Source organism: Malaclemys terrapin, chromosome 4, assembly GCF_027887155.1.
Source record: "Malaclemys terrapin pileata isolate rMalTer1 chromosome 4, rMalTer1.hap1, whole genome shotgun sequence".
NCBI classification, from domain to species: Eukaryota; Metazoa; Chordata; order Testudines; family Emydidae; genus Malaclemys; species Malaclemys terrapin.
This window is the reverse complement of record NC_071508.1, coordinates 80,349,375-80,365,890: the sequence shown is the minus strand read 5'-3', so window position 1 is coordinate 80,365,890 and position 16,516 is coordinate 80,349,375. Positions and strand designations below refer to the sequence as shown.

General features: G+C 50.4%; 1 protein-coding gene across 6 annotated transcripts in view; it reads right to left on the bottom strand.

Annotated features, from left to right (window-relative positions):
- Positions 1 to 16,516, bottom strand: part of LARGE2 (LARGE xylosyl- and glucuronyltransferase 2) — a 62,170-nt gene that overhangs the window by 20,830 nt on the left and 24,824 nt on the right. For 5 of the 6 annotated variants that reach the window (XM_054024650.1, XM_054024647.1, XM_054024646.1 and 2 more), the window contains exon 4: positions 2,933 to 3,073. The gene's annotated coding sequence lies outside the window, so the exon portion shown is untranslated. Of the gene's footprint in view, positions 1 to 2,932; positions 3,096 to 16,516 lie in introns of those variants that run through there. The other variant, XM_054024649.1, reaches the window with a different exon arrangement.

The window sequence follows — 16,516 nt, the reverse complement described above, 5'->3', positions numbered from 1 at the left end:
TGCCCCACCACAGTTAGGGAATCCCATTGCAGCAAAACCATCCACTATAGCCTGCACATTTCCCAGAGTCACTAACTTTCGTAGCAGCACCTGAGTGATTGCTTTGGCTACTTGCATCACAGTAGATTTGCCCACTCCAAATTGATTCCCGACTGACCGGTAGCTGTCTGGCGTTGCAAGCTTCCACAGGGCTATCGCCACGCGCTTCTCAACTGTGAGGTCTGCTCTCATCTTGGTATTCTGGCGTTTCAGGGCAGGAGACAGCAAGTCACAAAGTTCCATGAAAGTGCCCTTACGCATGCGAAAGTTCCGCAGCCACTGGGAATCGTCCCAGACCTGCAACACTATGCGGTCCCACCAGTCTGTGCTTATTTCCCTTGCCCAGAATCGGCATTCCATGGATAGAATCTGCCCCATTAACAACATGATCTCCAAAGCACCGGGGCCTGTGGTTTCACTGAATTCTGTGTCCGTGTCTGTGTCCATGTCCTCATCATGCTTGTCGCTGCGCTGCCGCCGCCGCTGCCTCCTCGCCTCGTTTTTCTGGTCCTGGCTGAGCATAAACTCCACGAGAACGCGCGAGGTGTTTGCAATATTCATGAGTGCTGTCTTGACCTCAGCGGGCTCCATGCTTGCCGTGGTATGGAGTCTGCAGTGTTCACCCACCCAGGAAAAAAGGCGCGAAAATGGTTGTCTGCCGTCCGTTGCTTTCATGCAGGGAGGGAGGAAGTGAGGCTGTACCCAGAACCACCTGCGACGATGTTTTTTGTCCCATCAGGCACTGGGATCTTAACCCACAATCCCAATGGGCGCGGGAGACTGCGGGAACTATGGGATAGCTATGGAATTGCTACCCACAGTGCAACGGTGCAGAAATCGACGCTAGCCCCGGTACTTGGACGCACACCACCGAATTACTGTGCTAGTGTGGCCGCACTCATTTCGACTTTATACAACCTGTTTCTCAAATCCGAATTATCTAAATTCGGATTAATCCCGTAGTGTAGACATACCCACTGTCTTGCAGCCTGCCAGCAGATTACCCTGACAGGCCGGGTGCAGCCTGTGGGCTGCAGGTTCTCCACCACTGCTCTAGGTTCTCCTCCAAGGACATCAAACTCTGCCTTGCCAAAGACTGTCAGCAACATGCAAGAAGCCCAAGGGCTGAATCTATTGGGCATATAATGGAGCAGACTGCAGATGTCCTCATGTGTAGCCCCCAGAGACTAGGCTCCCCAGAGTGCCATGCAGCCAACCACTCAGAGCAAGAGGGTACATGGCATGCTCAGACTTGTAGTTTCCAGGAGGCTGCACCCTCAAAACACAGAGAGGGATGCCAGCTGCACTGCAGATCTCTGAGGGCCTCGTCTGGCCTTGTTGTGTCTTTTGCTCTCTACATAACACAAAATGAAAGAACTACACAGGCACAATACAGATTGAATAACCATAATATTCTGGGATGTATTAACAGGAGTGTCACATATAAGACACAGGAGGTAACTGTCATGCTCAACTTGGCTCTGGTGATGCCTCAGCTGGAGTATTGTGCCACACTTTCTGTGGACAAATCAGAGACCGTCCAGAGTAGAACAACAAAAATGATAAAAAGTTTAGAAAACCCTGACCTATGAGGAAAGGTTAAATAAACTGGGTAGGTTTCATCTGGAGAAACAAAAACTTTGTGTGTGGAGGGTGGGGGGCAGGGGTTTGAACCTGATAAATCTTCAAATATGTTAAGAGGTATTGCAAAGAGGGCTGAAGTAAATTGTTCCTCATGTCCACTGAAGGTAGGGCAAGAAGTAATGGACTTAATCTGCAGCAACAGAAATTTAGGTTAGATAATTAGGGTGGGAAATTAACTATAGGGGTAGCTAAAGCCCTGACTAGACTTCTAAGGGAGATTGTGGAATCCCCGTCATTGGAAGTTTTTAAGACCAGGCTGGACAAACACCTGTCAGGGATAGTCTAGATCTATTTGGCAGGGGGCTGGACTAGAATCACTAGCTGACCTCTTGAGATCCATTCCAGCCCTACATTTCTAGAATTCTGTGTGTACATACATGTGTGTACACACACACACAAGAATCTGAAACACATGAGACAGTAAGGACCACTAGAGGGCTCACAAACTATTTAACGAGATACTACCCAATTCCTACATACTACAGGTCCGTGGTTTGCCCTTTGGTCACCTTTATTCTGTTCTGTTCCAATGCCATGATTCTCCTCCCTTCTCTCTTGTCTGGCTGGGGCCCTTCACCCAAGCTCCATTGTGTTAGGCACTGGATGCGAGATCATTGCTCACCAAGCTTAATGGTCAGTGACAGCAAGCAGGCAGCTGCAGACAACGTGGCTGTCCTTAATGGTCTGATAAATGGGGTTGTTCAAAGCAGCAAATTTAGTCCCCGTTGGGATTAACAGCTTGGCAAGCGTACCAGAAAGGCACAGTGGGGACTGGTGGCAGAGGAGAAAGAGCTCTGAGACACCCAGGGGATGAGGCCAAGTGGGAGGCTGGCCAGACTCAGGAGAGAAGCTTTACCTACTCCCATTCCCACTCAGTGATCTCCAGCTGGCTGTCTCCATTGCGAAGGTGAAATGGGAGGTGGGGAGGGGAGTCTTCTAAAGAGATTGCATAACTCCCTATGCACAGCCTGGCCCTGGGACAGCACAGGGGACAACCACGGAGCTCGGCAAAGAAGAGTCTGCAGCTTCTCTTCCAAGTTACCCTTCTAGCCAGAAATGTTCCCGGCTCACACAGCTCCCTCCACGGGCAACAGCTCCACTAATTCCCTCCCGCCATGCCCTGCCCCATTCACCACTCGCTCTCACAATCTCCCTCCCCCCAACACCATCGCCTCCTCCCACAGAGCTCCTACCCCCTCCCCACACACACACACCTGCTGTGGCTCCCCACTGGCCCAGATCTCCTTACCTGGCTTTCCCCTCTCGTCATCCCAGCCCAGCGTGCGGTGTGGGGCTGCCGCGGCTCCTTTCTGGGGCTTCCTTTCCCACTCCTCCCTTTCAGACCAGCCACTTTCCCCCTCCTGGTTCCTGCAGCCCCGGCTCTCCCGCCCTAACGGGGGAAGAAAGAACAAACCAACCAAGAGATTAAGTTCACTTTCTGCTTAACGAGCCCCAGCGCCAGGAGCCTGCTGCGCACCCGGATTGGCCCAAAGTTAGTTACAGTAGCTGCCTTCCAAGCCCCGCCCACTCACCCGCTACCTTGACTCAAACGTCTCCTCCCGCTCCGCGGGCGGGGGATTGCGCAGGGAAAAATCACCCGCCCGGGCACCTGGCTGGAGCAAATGTTTGCAGAGGGGAAGGCTGCCCCGAAGCTCCAGTGAGAGGGGAGCGCAGCCCGCCAGGGCCGGATCAGCGCCCAGTGCTGCACCAGGCTCCCTAGTGCTTGGAAAGGCGGTGCGGGCTAGTGGCTAGAGCAGGGGCCTGGGGGCATCAGGCTGCCGGGGCTCTGTTCCCAGCTCTGTCACTTGACCTCCATTTCCCCGTCTGCACTGTAGGGCTCGTGTTACCCACCTCTCATGGGAAGGGGGAGGATTCATTAAATGACCATTTACAAAGTGCTTGGAGACCCTCAGCCGGAAGGGCAGAGGGGGAAAGGGGAACCCCTGTAACCCAGCTGTGGAGGGCAGGGCTGAGCCAGGCAGGGAGCACCTGCAGTGCCTCAGGGTAGGGCTGAGCTCGGATGTGGAGCATAGGGAGGCAGGGAAGACGGGGGAGAGGGTGCAGGGCAGAGTCTTAGCTCCCGTAGGGCCTCCACTTATATTTAAATTGAAGGGCAAAAAGCAGCACTGCCGTAAACACCCCGAGAAAGGCAGAATAGCTCCCAGACAGCCCAGGAATAGTGGGAAAACCTGGCACACTGAACTGCATGGGAACATGAAGTGATCAGGTTTTCCTTGTGCGGAGGAGGAGAGGGGCCCATCTGAAGAGCCCACGCTTGGAACAGAATGCTAGCTATGCGGAGGCTGCCTGTACCTGCAACTTCTCTCCTGCTCCGCCTCCAGGGTTACAGAAAGAAAGCCAGGCTTGCGTCTCTCCCCAGGATGCACGGACACTACCTGCCCCTCTCCCCACTTTGCATTTCAGAAGAGCAGCTGGGAGGATGCACAGGAGATAGGAAGGGGAGTGGGTGGGTGGAGTGAGAGGCACTAGTAAAACCATAGCCAGCAAGCACAGACCTGCCAGCCAGAAAGATATCATCTCCTCCAAATGCAATGCATACCTGCGGGGCTAGGCCGGGCCTCCACATGTGCACAGATCACTGCCCCAGGGAAGACATTTACCTCCAGTCCAAGCGGCTCTTACTTGTCCTTATGAAATCCCAGTTCAAACATGCAATTGCTCCTTAATAGCTTCTTTATGTGCAGCCCATTCCTGGGCACCAGGGAGGGGGCTGGGGCTCCCCTACCCCCCACTTAGTACATGAGCTGCTGCATCCTCTGGGCTGAGAAAGGAGCAGCACTGTTCCTTGCAGACACACCAGCAGGGCTTCTTTCCTTGCCACAAGTCATCAGAGACATGGGGGCACAGGGCGCATCAGCCACTGATGAGAACAGAGAGCCTGAAGTCTTTGCTGTATAGGTTCTTATGTTGCACTCATCACCACAGATCTGAACACCTTCCAGTAGTGCATTAAGTGCTATGCCGAGCATGAGTCTGTCATGTGTAACAAGGAGTCCGGTGGCACCTTAAAGACTAACAGATTTATTTGGGCATAAGCTTTCGTGGGTAAAAAACCCCACTTCTTCAGATATCAGAGGGGTAGCCATGTTAGTCTGAATCTAAAAAAGCAACAGAGGGTCCTGTGGCACCTTTAAGACTAACAGAAGTATTGGGAGCATAAGCTTCCGTGGGTAAGAACCTCACTTCTTCAGATGCATCATGTGTAGTTTGTTCTCTCATCCTATCCTTGGGGGAGATGCACCTAGTGTTTTGTTTTGGAAGGGTTTTATTTTGTTTACTATACCTGTTGCTCCGTATTTATGTTAGAGAAGGCAAGGTCAATGAAAGGCACCTTGCACTTGGAGCAAAAGGTGGTGAGGTTTGTGATGGGCTCTAGCTCCTGTGGGAGTTCATTCCAGTCTCAAACTGGCCTCCAGCTGAGCGTTACCCTCTCTGTAGAGAGTTCCACTGTGCCAGACTATCTCTGTTCCCCACCACCACCACCTTTGAGAAGGAAGTGTTATCTAGGAGTTAAAACATGGACAGGTGAGTTGGCAGTCCTGGCTTCTAGGCCCTGACCTGGGAGGGAGTGGGGTCCAGTGGTCAGAATAGGGGGCTGAGATTCAGGACTCCTGGCTCTGCCACTGGCCCAGCTTGGGTCCCAGGGTGAGCTACTTCACCTCTGGATACCAGTTTACTCTCATATAACTGGCTATAATAGCCATGGGGGTTGTGAGGTTTCCATATTTAATGTGTGTGAGGGTCTTTGAGAGCCTCCTATGGAAAGAGACACCACAGGAGGCCCCGCTCGCTCCCCCTCCTTTCAATTGAGAGAGCTCACAACTCCCACCCCAATCCCAGCACCTCTGCACCAGTTGGTGAAGCTAGGATGCCTATATGAGACCTCTGCCTTGACCGAGCTGCTTGTATGGGCTGACTAGGGCAGCTCAGCCCAGAAGCCCCTATTGGCTAGCTATATTGGCACCTCCCCACCTCAAGTTGGTGGGGTCACTGGCTGGGGGGCCAGAGGACTAATTACTCCCTAGCATTAGCTATGCAGTGTCCATCCCGTACCAGCAAACCTCCTGCCTTCCGCCTCCAGCACTTAGGCAGCAGGTGCAGAACCAGGACAGCAAGCCTGGAGCCATCACTAGTCAGTTTGCATGTGAAGAGCTCACTGCCCTACAGAAAAGAAGAGAAAAAGGACAGCAGGGATTGCAAGCAGAGCCAGAGTCCAGCTGAAAAACTGGGATGGGGCAAAGTTACCCTCCTTCCTTCACTCCACTCATCATTCAGCCTCAGGAGTCCTGGCTCCCAGCTGAGTGAACATAGCTTCTTCCGGAGTTCAGCAGAGTGCTCCAAGCACTGGTCTGGATAGGAAAGTTCTGCCATTAGGTCAGACAGAGGACACTGTCCCTTAACCCACCCATCTGCACACAGTCCACCTGGCCTCTGTAGAATACCGAGCAGGGGACCCAACTCCACTCCCAGCCCTGTAAGGGCCTTTCTTTTGACCCAGTCCTATAACATAAGAATGAGAGCTCCCCTACTGCTGGAATTAACCAGCTAGAAGAAACTCTTCTCTAGGGCAGATGGAATTTACAGCTGTGTGACATAAGACTGCATGGGGCATAATCAGAGCTGGGGAATTTTATGACATTTGTAGCTCTGCAGCTGAGATGACAATCAGGGAGATCACAGCTCCAGCTGCAGGGTGTGTGAACTGGACAGGAAGCAATCACCAGGGCCCCACGGGAGCAGCAGTAGTGAATGAACAGCAGGTGCACAACAGGAGTGAGGGTAGGAGTAGGAAAGGATTCTGGGAAAGGTGAGAATTAGGTATTGACCACTGCTGGAGCCAGTCTGGATGGCCCTGAAATAAAAACGTCTATGTCTCTGCCTGCATGCACACTTGTACACTCAGGCCTCTGCATGCAGGCTCACGAGTGAAGGTATATAGAGGTATGTGCATGAGGGCACGTGCCACAGACAGGGGCATGAATGCTGGTATCTAAACACACCACATGCTGTATGCTTCTGGCTGTCTTTATGCTTCCCTCACCATTTTGGCAGGGCTCCCACCCTCCTTCCCTCTCCAGCCAAATACTCCTCACTCACTCCCTTGCTCTGTTCAGACACATGCTAACAGTGGTAAGATGAGAGGTTTCCCACTAATGCCTTTCTCCACCACCCATCCCCATCAGAAGGGTGCAGAGTAATAGGTGCTGCTTATAGCGAGGTGGTGTTCTGGCTTTTCTAGAGCACTGAACTCTGCTCACCCGAGGAGCCATCCATATTACTCCTCCGCAGCTCCCAGCCCAGAAATCTCCCTATTCTCTGGCTATTCATTCCTGCTGCTTTCTTTAAAGTCACCCCCTGCCTGCTTGAGCAGTTCTGGTATTGGCCGCTCCCAGAAAGAGCCTTTTCCCTTCCCCTAGCCTAAGGGCTTACCTTTGCATGAGCAGCTCAGCCCATGCAGAGCCGTTACAATAGGACCCATTCAGGGCCCCAGCCTGGCTGCCCTTTCCCCGTTCAGACTATTGTCAGGTGAATAATTAGTTTATGGAATGCTGGTGCAGGGAATTTCTTCCTTAATTTGTGCCATTCCCTCCCCCACCCATGGTGCATGCCGGGGTGTTTTACAAGAGCACAGCAAGAGGACCATCTGGTCTCCTCAATAAGAATCTCATACACAAAATAGCAGCACCATACTAGGATTTGAGGTCACTTCCTTATAACAAATCCAGGGCCAGCTCCAGGCACCAGCTTGTCAAGCAGGTGGTTGGGGCGGCCACTCCGGAGAGGGGCGGCAGGTCCAGGTATTCGGCGGCAATTCAGCGGACGGTCCCTCACTCCGGCTCGGAGCGAAGGACCTTCCACCGAATTGCTGCTGCAGATCACGATAGCTACTTTTTTGTTTGTTTGTTTGTTTTGGTTGCTTGGGGCGGCCAAAACCCTGCAGTCGGCCCTGAACAAATGATTAATCCAAAATGATTAAAGAAGCCCTTGGGTTAGTAACAAGACTGTCCTAGCTCCTAGGTTCAATGTTTTTCCCCAGCAGCTCTCCTAAGGCTGCTGCTAAACCCCAGGGCCGGCTCTAGCCACCAGTACAGCAAGCCGAATTGCCGCTGAAGAATAAAGCGGCAGCGGTAGAAGTGCCGATCGCGGCTTTCTTCCCCCCCCCGCCGCTTGGGGCGGCAAAAACGCTGGAGCCGGCCCTGCTAATCCCTTACCTCCCATCATAACACACAGGTGGACACTACACAGGAAGGATATGTGTCGGAACTTCCTCAACATGTCTGCAACTGCAGGTGGTGACAGCAGCCATTAAGGGGACCAGCAAAGGAGATTCAGGGCTTGAAACAGCTCCTCCTCTAACCATTACAAAATAAAAAAAAAGGGGGGGGGGGTATTTTCCACTATTAGAAGTGTTAAATCTGTTCTTCCCTGTCAGTGGCAGACTGTCAGGAGCGGGGGGCTGTCTCAGACTCTTCAACGAATGGGAGATAGATAATGCTCCGAAGGCAATAAAGTGGCAGGATGTGTTTAACATTTTGGAGAAAGTGAATCTGTCTCAGTTGTTGGAATTAGGTGTGCATTATCAATAGGTTTGGACAGCAATGGTGTGTCACCTATGTATGCAACACATGCACTAGATGCCACAGAACTAAAAAAAAAAAAAAAAAAAAAAAAAAAACCACCATGGCCCAACTGGCATCCCATGGATGAGATTCAGTCCACGGGATGATTCTGTCCAGCCCCCCAACACACATTGTAGAACAAAATGGCATCTTCCCCGTGGTGTGACCTCACACACATTGTACTTGTGGGATCCTGCTGCATGGAGGATGCCCTTCTGTGGAATGTCACTATAATGGTTGGTTTCAGAGTAGCAGCCATGTTAGTCTGTATCCGCAAAAAGAACAGGAGTACTTGTGGCACCTTAGAGACTAACAAATTTATTAGAGCATAAGCTTTCGTGGACTACAGCCCACTTCTTCGGATGCATATAGAATGGAACATATATTGAGGAGATACATATACACACATACAGAGAGCATGAACAGGTGGGAGTTGTCTTACCAACTCTGAGAGGCCAATTAAGTAAGAGAAAAAAACTTTTGAAGTGATAATCAAGCTAGCCCAGTACAGACAGTTAGATAAGAAGTGTGAGCATACTTACAAGGGGAGATAGAATCAATGTTTGTAATGGCTCAGCCATTCCCAGTCCTTATTCAATCCTGAGTTGATTGCATCTAGTTTGCATATCAATTCCAGCTCAGCAGCCTCTCTTTGGAGTCTGTTTTTGAAGTTTTTCTGTTGTAAGATAGCCACCCGCAGGTCTGTCATAGAATGACCAGACAGGTTAAAGTGTTCTCCCACTGGTTTTTGAGTATTATGATTCCTGATGTCAGATTTGTGTCCATTAATTCTTTTGCATAGAGACTGTCCGGTTTGGCCAATGTACATGGCAGAGGGGCATTGCTGGTACATGATGGCATATATCACATTGGTAGATGTGCAGGTGAACGAGCCCCTGATGGTATGGCTGATGTGATTAGGTCCTATGATGATGTCACTTGAATAGATATGTGGACAGAGTTGGCATTGGGCTTTGTTACAAGGATAGGTTCCTGGGTCAATTTGTTCAGTGATGTGTGGTTGCTGGTGAGTATTTGCTTTAGGTTGGGGGGTTGTCTGTAAGTGAGGACAGGTCTGTCTCCCAAGATCTGTGAAAGTAAAGGATCATCTTTCAGGATAGGTTGTAGATCTCTGATGATGCGCTGGAGAGGTTTTAGTTGGGGGCTGAAGGTGACAGCTAGTGGTGTTCTGTTCTTTTCTTTGTTGGGCCTGTCTTGTAGGAGGTGACTTCTGGGTACTCGTCTGGCTCTGTCAATCTGTTTTTTCACTTCAGCAGGTGGGTATTGTAGTTTTAAGAATGCTTGATAGAGATCTTGTAGGTGCTTGTCTCTATCTGAGGGATTGGAGCAAATGCGGTTATATCTTAGAGCTTGGCTGTAGACAATGGATCGTGTGGTGTGTCCTGGATGGAAGCTGGAGGCATGTAGGTAAGTGTATCGGTCAGTAGGTTTCCGGTATAGGATGGTATTTATGTGACCATCGCTTATTAGCACAGTAGTGTCCAGGAAATGGACCGCTTGTGTGGATTGATCGAGGCTGAGGTTGATGGTGGGATGGAAATTATTGAAATAGTGGTGGAATTCCTCAAGGGCTTCTTTTCCATGGGTCCAGATGATGAAGATGTCATCAATGTAGCGCAAGTAGAGTAGGGGACGTTAGGGGACGAGAGCTAAGGAAGCGTTGTTCTAAGTCAGCCATAAAAATGTTGGCATAGTGTGGGGCCATGCGGGTACCCATAGCAGTGCTGCTGACTTTAAGGTATATATTGTCCCCAAATGTGAAATAGTTGTGGGTGAGGACAAACAAACATTGAATCTATCTCCCCTTGTAAGTATTCTCACACTTCTTATCAAACTGTCTGTACTGGGCTATCTTGATTATCACTTCAAAAGTTTTTTTCTCTTACTTAATTGGCCTCTCAGAGTTGGTAAGACAACTCCCACCTGTTCATGCTCTCTGTATGTGTGTATATGTATCTCCTCAATATATGTTCCACTCTATATGCATCCGAAGAAGTGGGCTGTAGCCCATGAAAGCTTATGCTCTAATAAATTTGTTAGTCTCTAAGGTGCCACAAGTACTCCTGTTCTTTTTACTATAATGGTTGTGCCATTTAAGGCATCCAAGTGTAGAACTGAATCATCCATGACAAAACAGAGCTAGTAATGTGAAGTCTTTGTCAGGATGGAAAGTTTAGTGCAAAACTTGTTTGCTAAAAATTGTTGCATGCCTTATTAAAAATGTCCTGGCATGCCACGGTTTGACAGCCACACAAAAATCTCTTCCATAGGAGGTGCCCCAGCCTTCACTGCCTTGCCTCATGGGATATCACATGAGTTTTGGAGAGTGGAAGGCCTGAATTGCTAAGGCAAGAACCCCATGTAGGGGGAAGTAGGGGGAGGGAGAAAGTCCACAATTTTTTAAAATTCCTCCCTGGCCGCCTTTCTCCATCAAATTTTTAAATACATTTTTAAAAGGCCCAGTTAGTTTTTTCCCTTTTACAGGTTACCTTTAAATCTCATATCACAACACCGCAGCGACAGAGGTAACATAGGGATTATTTCACACACTTGGTGAAATGCAAACACCTCTGGGAGGGACAGGGCCGGCTCCAGCTTTTTTGCTGTTCCAAGCGGCGAAGTGGCGGCACTTCGGCGGCAGCTCAATAGCGCCGCTTCATTCTTCTGCAGCAATTCGGCGGGGGGTCCTTCGCTCCCAGGGACTGAGGGACGTGCCGCCCCTTTCCATTGGCCACCCCAAGCACCTGCTTCCTTCACTGGTGCCTGGAGCCGGCCCTGGGGAGGGAGTAAGGCACCATTTGAACTACACAGCAGTTCAGAGGAGCAAAGGAAGTGAGGAAGAACAAAAGTGAAACTGCAGAAGGAATTTACAGAGGTAGAATGGAATTCAGCCAGGAAAACAGAATTAACACCTCTATGCTCAGGAGTATCGTCCCCTGGTTTTATGACAAGTGGCACCTTTAACAGATGGCAGGATCTTGCTTCAACACCTCATCAGAAAGATAGAAACCTCTGGCAGAATAGCCAATGTATTCCACAGGCATAGAACAGTGCTCCAGCATATGAGTCTTCATTAAAAAAATAGTCTGATCTCCCTGGTTGCAAAGAAACCCCTGAAAAGTTTAATGTAATGTAACTGATGCAATGATGTTTTCCTGAGTCTGCAGACAGCCTGCATCACCCTATTCTTAGTCATGCCCATATGTCAAACCCCTCCAGCCAGTTGGCTCATTATTACATACAGTTCTAAAGCTCCAGCACCTAAGCATATATTCCATAAATTAATAGAAAAATTACCACACCCTCTATTCTCTGACAGAATTATAGTGCTCAGATAAGGAAGAGGGACAGACTTCCCCACACACATGTTGTATAGCAGCTTGCTCCATAAGTCTATGGAATACAGATATTAGAATCTATTCATCAGTAATGCTGCCAGAATCTCAGGCTTTTCTGTAACATTGCAGCCATAGATACAGGTACCATGGAAATTTATAGGGCAAAGAGTCCATCTAGGCCCCTGGGACCATAGTAGAGGAGTTGTCCCCATCATTGTATAGACTCACCACACCTGGAGAGAGATTTTCCCTCTAAATGTCAGTGTCACATCTAGGCCATGTCTGAATTAATGCTTTCCCTCTCTCTGATGGGACAACACCCTCTGATGGGACACACTGAATACCCCTACCTGCAGTCCAGCAAGAGAGGGGAAAAGGAACAGTCCCCTGGCTGATGGAACACACCCCATCCACGTCTGCCTCACCTATGGAAAAGCTAGGAGCATTCACCCAATTTCACCCTTCAGACAGACCGGTTTGTGCGGATACACAGGCAGCAAGAAATGATGTGTTGGGCTGAACTCAAGTGCAATAACCTGGTCAGCAGGAGTATAAAATTACTTTCCTCCCATGCCACAGAGGAAGCCAGCAGCATGAAGACGTGCACCAGACACTGGTTGACACCAGCCCCACCTGTCAGAGCCAGTCCAATAGCGGCAGCAGCTGCCCCTTGGCTGGTCTCCAGGCACCTTGTGGCAATTTCACACACTCAGTTCAGCAGGGATCTTTCTGGCATGGTAAATGACACACCTGAGATAATTTAGTCTGGTAACAAGCCATATCTGAGCAGACCTTGAAAGAGCCTGTGGATCACACTTGCCAGAGCCCAAGGCCAAGTCTACACTAGAGACTTTTGCTAGTATAGCAATGTCAGTTAGGGGTGTGATTTTTTGTGTGCGACATTTCTGCAGCAAAAGCCCTAGTGTGCCACAGTTATACCAGCAAAAAAGGGTTTTTAGCGGTGTAGGTTTTTCACTTGCTGGACCAGAGTACCAGCAAAAGCACTTTTTGCCGGTATAAGCTGCATGAACACTTTTGCCAGTATAGCTTCACGACCAGTCCCTCCTAGTGCAGACCTGGCCTACAGGAGATCTCCGAACACCAGCACCAACATCCAGCTCCCCCATGGGCTTAAGCAAGAAAGTCTTCAGCCCTCTCCCTCCCTGCTGTCTGGAGCTCATAAAGCAGCATTGCTCCCCACGTGCCTGGGGCAACTGACTAATATTAAACAGCCACTTTGCAGAGCAGGAGAAGGACTGCACAGCACAGGCACCATCCTTCACCAAGGCGCCACTGAGAAGGCACTCCAGCAACCGGGGACACAAGGACAGCACCAGCTTGGAGAAGGGAGATGTTGAGATGGTACCAAATTGGTGTGGCCATATTTGATGTGGGAGCATAACTTGACATGACTTAAATATGGCTGAATAGCTGCAGAGGATCCTGGGAGCAGGTTCTCTTTAAGCAGAAGCAAATTTGATAAAGAACTGGCAAAGTCTGTGTGTATGATCGATATTGAACCTATTGGTCGGCAAATATGGGCCCATGCAAAAGTAAATATCACATGTATAAAGTTCCAGCCTGGAGCACAGGTTGACCTGGTTATAGGACCATCACGCAGAGAGAGCGAGCGAATGATTGATGAGTAAATGTGGGGTGATCTTTGTTCGGTACCACCTCCCAACCCCTTCTAAAATACTAATCAGGTAAAAATTAGTAACCACACCCCCTCTGGGCATGCTTTTAAGACTCCTTTGAGGAAAATGAGTATAAGAATCAGTCGGACTCCTTATCGAACGCTTGAAGAAGCAATGCTGCTAGAGAGAGTAGCCAAAACTCTGCTCCGTGGGCTCGAGTAGGACTGTGAACCAGAGTGGTCTCAAGGCAACCAAGGCCTTGCCTCGAGGGAAGCCGAGACAGACCGGGGGGCTGAGAAGATCAGACCAGGAAGAAAGAAGCCATCTATAAAACTGGTAACCACCTTCTCTGTTTGCCAAGCAGGAACTGCGTGAGGCTAGTGCAGGGCCTGTTTGTGAAAGAGAGACTGGTTAAGAGGAATATATAGCTCTTAATGTATATCTCTTAGTGTCTAACATAGGAGTTATGTGCTTAATATAATCCTTTACTGCTTGTGTAATTCCTTCTCAATAAACAGCTGTGTATTGAAGATAATTAATGTGGATCTTTTTCACTGTATGACAGTAATCTGCTCCACTGGGAGCCAGTAAAGATCCATTTCAGGGGTAAAAAGAAGAACAGGAGTACTTGTGGCACCTTAGAGACTAACAAATTTATTAGAGCATAAGCTTTCGTGGACTACAGCCCACTTCTTCGGATGCATATAGAATGGCAAAGTCCACGAAAGCTTATGCTCTAATAAATTTGTTAGTCTCTAAGGTGCCACAAGTACTCCTGTTCTTCTTTTTGCGGATACAGACTAACACAGCTGCTACTCTGAAACATTTCAGGGGTAGTAGCACCCCCTGTTGTCAATATTTGGTAACAGAGGATGGTTTACTGTCATGTCTAAGGCTACGTCTTCACTACCCGCCTCAATCGGCGGGTAGAAATTGATCTCTCGGGGATCGAATTATCACGTCTCGTTGGGACGCAACAATCGATCCCCGAATCGACGCTTGTACTCCACCAGCGCAGGTAGGAGTAAGCGCCGTTGATGGGGGAGCCGCGGAGGTCGATTTGCCGCCATCCTCACAGCAGGGTAAGTCGGCTCGGATACGTCGAATTCAGCTATGCTATTTGTGTAGCTGAATTTGTGCATCTTAAATCGACCCCCCCCCCCCCCGTAGTGAAGACGTAGCCTAAGTTAAAAGGTCTTTAAAATGAATCAAACTGTGTCTGAACCGGTTGCCCATTAAGAACTTGGTATCCTGAATCATTGGTGTTAACTGACTAATTTGAATATTGTTCTGAATCACATTAATTATAGCTCTGGGGTCAGATTCAGTTACAGTACGAAGAGAGGGAAATATACCGGTGAGCAGGGTTGTATTGGTCGTTCCTGGAGTCAATGAGAAAAAAAAAGCATAAATTGGAGGCAAAACAGTATAAAGGGGCTGTGTCAGTTTTAACTGAACAGGCTACAAAGCCACCTGGAAAAGAGAATCATAAGAAATGCATTGAAGTGATTAATAAACTTGAGTCTGCTTTGGTGGCTAGGAAAACTATTTGTAGCATGGTTTTTGATCATAATCCCTGGAATGAGGAGGACTGGGAAAATGTTGTGAAGGAGTGACAGAGGGCAAAAGCCCAAGAGAAGGTGGAGGAATATGTCAAGCCAAATGCCAAATGCCCCTCCACCTCCATAGGAATGTGTGAAAGAGGAAAAGAATGGCAAAAGGCATAGGCGCCGACTCCATGGGTGCTCCGTGACTGGAGCACTCACGGGGAAAAATTAGCAGGTGCTCAGCACCCACCAGCAGCCAAGCTCCCCTGCCCCACCCTGCCTCCCAAGCGCGCCCGTGTCCCCGCTCCTCCCTCTCCCTCCCAGAGCTTCCCGCCTCCCAACAGCTGTTTGGAGGCACTTAGGACTTTCCCGAAGGGAGGGGGAGGAGTGGGGACATGGTGCACTCAGGGGAGGATGCAGAGAAGGGGTGAGGACTTGGGGGACGAGGGTGGAATGGGGGAGGGGATTTGGGGGAAAGGGTGGAATGGGGGCAGGGTGAGGGCAGTGCAGGGAACAAACCGGGCAGAAAGGAAGTCGGCGCCTATGGCAAAAGGTTGTGTGTGTCATTACAGTCTGGCAAAAAGTATGGGAGTGAAGCAGCAAGTCAGCCTATATACCATAATAGGGTTACCATTCATCCGGATTCTGCTGGACATGTCCGGCTTTTTTGAGTTAAAAATAGCGTCCGGGAGGAATTTGTAAATGTCCGGATTTCCCCCCCATGCAGAGCGCGCGCGGCTGACAGGGCAGCCGGCCGGATCGTGCCACTCGCACGGGGCTCTGGCAGCCAGAGCCCATCCTCCGCTTCCCACTCCTCTCCCCTGCAACTTGAGATCACTCCTCTCCTCTCTCTCCCTCCCTGCATTCGCAGATCGCCAGCCGGCCGTTCACATCTGGCCTCTGGCAGTCTGGAGCTCCTCCCCCTGCTCCTGCTCCCCCCTCCCCTGCTGCCCAGTGTGCCACTCCGCAGCACTCTGTTCTGAGCGGCACGGTAAGGGGACCAGGGGGTCGGAGAAGGGGCAGGGAGGTTCTGGATGGGGGCAGTCAAGAGACAGGGAGCAGGGTTGGATGGGTCGGGAGTTCGGGGGGGGGCTATCTGGGGGTTGGGGGTGTAAGGTTTTGGGCAGTCAGGGTACAGGGAGGGGGTAGGGTCCTAGGGGGTCAGTTAGGGTGGGGGGGGTCTCAGGAAGGGGCAATTAGGGGACAAGGAACAGGAAGGCTTAGGTAGGGGGTGGGGTTCTGGAGGGCAGTTAGGAGCAGGGGTCCCAGTCAGGGGACAGGGAGCAGAGGGGTTTAGATGAGTCGGGAGTTCTGGGGGGGGGGGGGGGCTGTCAGGGGTGGGGAGTGGTTGGATGGGGCGTGGGAGTCCCTGGTGTCTGTCTGGGGGTGGGGGTGTGGATAAGGGTTGGGGCACTCAGGGGACAAGAAGCAGGGAGGCTTAGGTAGGGGGTGGAGTCCTGGGGGGGGCAGTTAGGGGCAGGGGTCCCAGGAGGGAGCAGTCAGGGGACAAGGAGTGGGGGGGAGAGTTGGGGGTTCTGAGAGGGGCGGGAAGTGGGAGGGAGTGGAAGGGGCAGGGGCGGGGCTAGGGCAGGATGGGGCGGGGCTCCTCTCGTCCTCTTTTTTGATTGTTGAAATATGGTAACTGTCAT